Raw genomic sequence first — 5,270 nt, 5'->3', positions numbered from 1 at the left:
GGAAATCTAGAACCTGACAACATTAAAAAATATAGTCTATCAACTAAAGAAACCTGGCCATTAGCACTAGATCTCCTCCAGTGACAAAATTCTTAAGCCTCTGTAACATGTTCCTCCAGGTTGACTCTTTCCTTCTTTGTTTTTACCTACAACTACCACTGAAGGCACACTTACCCAATTCTAGCTACCTCTTCCTATACTCTCATCTCTGTCTAGGCCAATCATCCAAACCCACCCTAGCCCTGTCCATCCTTCTGGTCCATCCACCAAACTTAAGGAACTCCTGTTCTATGGTGAGTCAACTTAATTAAATCTTCTGCACCAGAAGAGTCAAACAGAAGATCCCCAACACTCCCAAGGGCACTGGAAACAGGTTAAAATGTAATTGGAAAATATCTAACAAAATAACTAAAAACACAAAGAAACCTAAGAAATGTTAATATGTGATTTTTCTAAGTCAATACATGTGGCCTGCAGAAATCATTATGTATGGTTAAATAGCTCCATTTCTCTATGATCCTGACACTATTACTTTATGTTTTTACCAGCATTGTCTCCATGTACTCTCTCTAATTGAGACCTAGTTATCCTATAACATAAAACTTTCCTGGAAATTCTGTCTAATAGAGGAATTTCCTCTTTCCTCCCTGCTCTCCCACCCCCATTCTAAAGGTGAAAATAAATCAGCATTCATCTTGTTCACATTGCTACTTCCAAACCACTAAGCCCCCAATCCTGACTAACAACATTGTCTGAGAAAGTCATGTAATCACAGACTTTTTTTTTTAACTTTTTTTTTTTAACTTGGATGTAGCTTCAGGGATCATTAAGTCATTTAGTCTATGTTGCAGAAAAAGTAGTCATCTAGCTTTTGACTAAACACATTCACTCGTAGCTAGCTCCAACCTTCCAAAGCTAGTCATTCCATTTCTGCAAATCTCTAATTATTAAAAAAAAATTCTTCTTCATAATGAATATAAATATGCTTCCACCAAATGACCCTATTTCTTCCTCTCTATAACCAATGAATTTCCTCTTCTACTGAATAAGAATCTCAAGTTGATTCAAATTATTTTCTTATGACATCATTTTCAGTCTTCTCATCCTAGTATCAATCCCCATGTAAATCTTAAGCTTGTCAATGACCCTGTTTAAATATGTCAAGTGGAATGGAATGTTTCAGAGATGTGGCTACTCCACATGTGGTCTGAGTATAAATACAGTGGGATAACCATCTCTCTTGCTCTGGACCTTTCCTTACTATAGGAGTATCCTAAAATGATGGGTTTTCTGGAAAGTATGTCACAGAATTGACAAAATAAGTATGAAGTAAATTAAGATCCACACCTCCAGATCTTTCTCATCTGAACTATGTATTCATCTTTCCCCATCCTGTACTTGGGCAGTCAATTATTTTAACTTAAATGGATATTTAATTTATCCCTATTAAATTTCTTCTTATTAGTTCAACCAATCATTCTTTGCATACTGATTTTCTCATCTAATATAATAACCTTTTTTCTCTAGATTTGAGTTTTCTGAAAGTTAGATAATCATCCATTCTATGTCTTTAATCTGTAACAATTTCAGAATGACAAACTGCTAAAGTTGCTTAGAATATAGGTGACTCAGTAGATGGAACACTCCACCTGGGGTTAGAAAGACCTGGGTTCAAATATGGCCTCAAACATTTACTAACTCTGTGACCCTAGGCAAGACACTTTACCTCTGCTTATTTCAGTTTGCACAATTATACAATAAAGATTGTAATATTATTGTGAGAATTAAATGAGATAGTACATGTAAGTCACCTAGCACAATTACTGTCATCTAACTGAGTGATATAGAAATGTTAGACATTATTTTTATTATCAGTATGATCAATACCTTTCCTGTAACTTCTGATCTTAGAGAGTTGACTAAGCACTAAGAAGTTATGGTTTGCCCAGAGTCACATAGCCAGTGTGCATAAGAGGTGGGACTTGAACCCAGGTGTGTCATAGGTTCAAACCTGGTTCTGCAACCACTATTTCAAGATGCCTTTCCTATGGAGCCTCTTTCTCAGTAGCATATATGATTTCCTAGACAATTCCAAACCCTGCTGCCTATGCTCTGGCCATCATCATCAATTTTCTCATTCCCTCTCCCACTAGATCATTAAATTCTAACTCTGAAACCATCCTGGCTTCTTCTGGATGAGATTTCAACAAATCTTGTCCAAAACCAAGCCTTCTTGATACTTCCAAACCATACTGCCCCAAACTGCCTCTCTCTTTCCAACATTTCTAGCTCCATTTTATGTGTTTGATTCCTCCATTAGAATGCAAATTCCTTGAGGGCAAGACTAGCTTACATTCTTGTATTTCTATCTCCAGTACTTAGAACAATTCCTGACACAATAAATGCTCAATAAATGCTTTATCATTCATTCATTCATCCTTTACCTCCTCCCCTTTTTTCTAAATTTCAGAATTTTCAAACTGGCAATTACCCATCTCTGTTCCTATGGCAAAACCTCCCAAAGGAACCTTTGCAATATTATGGGAAGTCAACTGATCTTAAGAGTCACAGGGGTCAGCAACATATGGTTCTTGAGCCATATCTGGCTCTTTTGAGGGCCAGATATGGCTCTTTCTGCCAGAGCCATAAAGTCAATTTTTTTCAGGCGCTGTTACAGGAGCGCACACTGTGAGCACTGTACGGCTCTCACGAAATTACATTTTAAAAAATGTGGCGTTTATGGCTCTCACAGCCAAAAAGGTTGCCGACCCCTGAGTCAGAGGAACCACAATTGAGTTTTGCTTCTAATACTACTTTAAGAAAATTCCTTCATTTCCTCGATCTTCAGTTTGATCATCTGTAAAATGAAAGAGTGGACCATGTAACCTCCGAGGTCTCTTATTAAGAATCTACTTTTTTTTTTAAACACCTTCCATCTTAGAATTAATTTTGCGTAATTGGTTCCAAGGCAGAACAGTAATAAGGGCTAGGCAATGGGGGTTAAATAACACAATTAGGAAGGGTCTGAAGCCAGATTTGAACCCAGGGCCTCAATCTTCTGAGCCACCTAGCTGCTTGGGGTCTACTTTTTGATCTTACTTCCTTTTTTATTTAAACCTTTACTTTCTGTTTTAGTATCAGTTCTAAGACAGAACAGCAGGAGCTAGGCAATCAGGGTCAAGTAACTTGCCCAGAGTCACAGGGCTAAAAAATATCTGAGCCCAGATTCAAACCAAGATCCTCCCAACTCCAGGTCCAATGCTCTAACCCCTATGCTACCAAGTTTCCCCTCCTAGTTCCTACAGTACCTTTTTCTCTGTGATTATTTGAACTGCTGGAAAGGGTTTAGTAACCGTATCTATAAATTCTTTCAGTAGCCTGAGATGTGTAATTCATTCAAGCCAGGTAAACTGAAACTCATTTAGAACATCCAGGTGTTCTCTTACTTTTTCCACACATCTCAGGTTTCAATTCCCCTTTTAACTATTTTTGTTCTATTCTCTTGTATCTGAAAAATCAGTCTCCTAAGTAAAACAAAAACTGAACCAAAAGAGGAATTGGGGAGTAGTTCTGCTTTTCTTCTGCCTTCTGTTAGCATCCTCTCTTTCTGCCCTATGCTATGGATCGATCCCTTCATTATATGTCTCCTTGGCCCCGGCATAGTTAAAAGTCCTTCTGGTTAGCCTGTAGCTCAGAGGTAATATTTGACCATGAGCTCCATCTGAGGCAACAGAATGAGGTGGCTGCCTGGAAAGCTAATGGGATTGTACAATAGGTAGACTGATACGAGTGTCTAGAACAATGAAAATGATGGGCCTGATATAAAAACAAAAAGCATCAATAAAATATTTTTAAAATGAAAATAAAAAAGGAATGGTCCCACTGTACCTTGCATAAATGAAACTACATATGGAACATTGTATTCAATTCTATCATGTGTTTGCTTTTATATGACAATAATTTCCCAGCATCTGAGTCCCCTCCATCAAAAAAAAAAACAAACAAACAGCCTTCCTTGTAATGAGAGAAAGATACAGAATTCTTCACAAAGGTGTTGGTCTTCCTAGTATGAGGGCCATACTAATCTCTATATCATTCTCATTTTATCATACGTGCTGCTAAAAGGCACTCCAATGTGATGTGAGCATCCTTTTTAGTGCAGAGATCTAGCTGGATATGTCATCCTTTTGATCAGTTACTCTCTGTTTTCTACTATGTACATTCAAAAATCTCTGACTTTCATTCAATAGAATAGAACAGATGCAAACATTTCTGACCAAACACAATAGACTCCAGAGAACTTCAATATTTAGCAAAGACAGTCTGTCCTTGTGGAGTTTACAGTCTAAAGGGTGGATAAGAAATAAATATAGGTAACTATAATCCATACACTGATAAATACATTCAACTGTTCCATAACAAAGTATTTATCAGGTCTGAGAGGGAAATCCTGACTGATGTGAGGACTGACTCACCTTCTAATCTCTGAAGCTCTCTCCTATTGCAAATCAAGGGGCTGAGAGGCAGCTGTTGCTATTCAATAGCATCCAAATCTTCATGACTCCATGTGGGGTTTTCTTGGTAAAGATACTGGAGGGAGTAGCTTGCCATTTCCTTCGCCAATGGATTAGAGCAGACAAAGGTTGAGTGATTTGCCCAGGATCACACAGCTGCAAAGTGTCTGAGGCCAGATTTGAACTCAGGTTTTCCTGATTCCAGATCCAATATTCTATCCACCAAGCTGCCTAGCTGCCTCTAAGTTATGCAGCTAATACAGTGGAAAGGATATCTTATTTTAACATAATGAATCTAGGTTTGCATGCCCATCCTTGCCACTTCGGAACCATATGACTTTGAGTGAGTCAGGTCAACACAATCCCTCATTGTTTTCCTTATCAAAATTAAGGGACTGGAAAAGTTCCCCTCTAAGATCTCTTTTGGTTCTAAATATCTGATTCTATAAACCTCTGCCCTAACAAGGATCGAGAAGGTCCCTATTCCTAGTTGGGAAAGACAGGCTGCTATAGGACAAGTAGCAAAATATCCACCCAAGTGGCTTGGATAGAACCTTTGCTGTGGAGTCGCCCCATATTCCTATGCTGTAGCATTACTCTGTCCTAGAAGAGAAAATGTTGACAAGAAAAGAAACTAGAGACATTATTGAACAATATTTGAAAGAATATTTTTTAACATTTATTAATATTCATTTTTAACATGGTTACATGATTCATGCTCCACCTTTCCCCTTCAACCCCCCCCCGGACCCCCCC

At 38.1% G+C, this 5,270-nt stretch overlaps 1 non-coding gene across 1 annotated transcript; it reads right to left on the bottom strand.

The window, feature by feature from the left end:
* Positions 1–4,027: 4,027 nt before the first annotated feature.
* Positions 4,028–4,129, bottom strand: LOC123254726. Its single transcript, XR_006506698.1, has one exon. It is a non-coding gene; the product is annotated as a U6 spliceosomal RNA (small nuclear RNA).
* Between the last annotated feature and the right edge of the window lie 1,141 nt (positions 4,130–5,270).

The sequence above is a fragment of the Gracilinanus agilis genome, unplaced genomic scaffold, assembly GCF_016433145.1.
Source record: "Gracilinanus agilis isolate LMUSP501 unplaced genomic scaffold, AgileGrace unplaced_scaffold31086, whole genome shotgun sequence".
Classification (NCBI taxonomy): domain Eukaryota; kingdom Metazoa; phylum Chordata; class Mammalia; order Didelphimorphia; family Didelphidae; genus Gracilinanus; species Gracilinanus agilis.
This window is presented reverse-complemented; position numbering and strand designations above follow the sequence as displayed.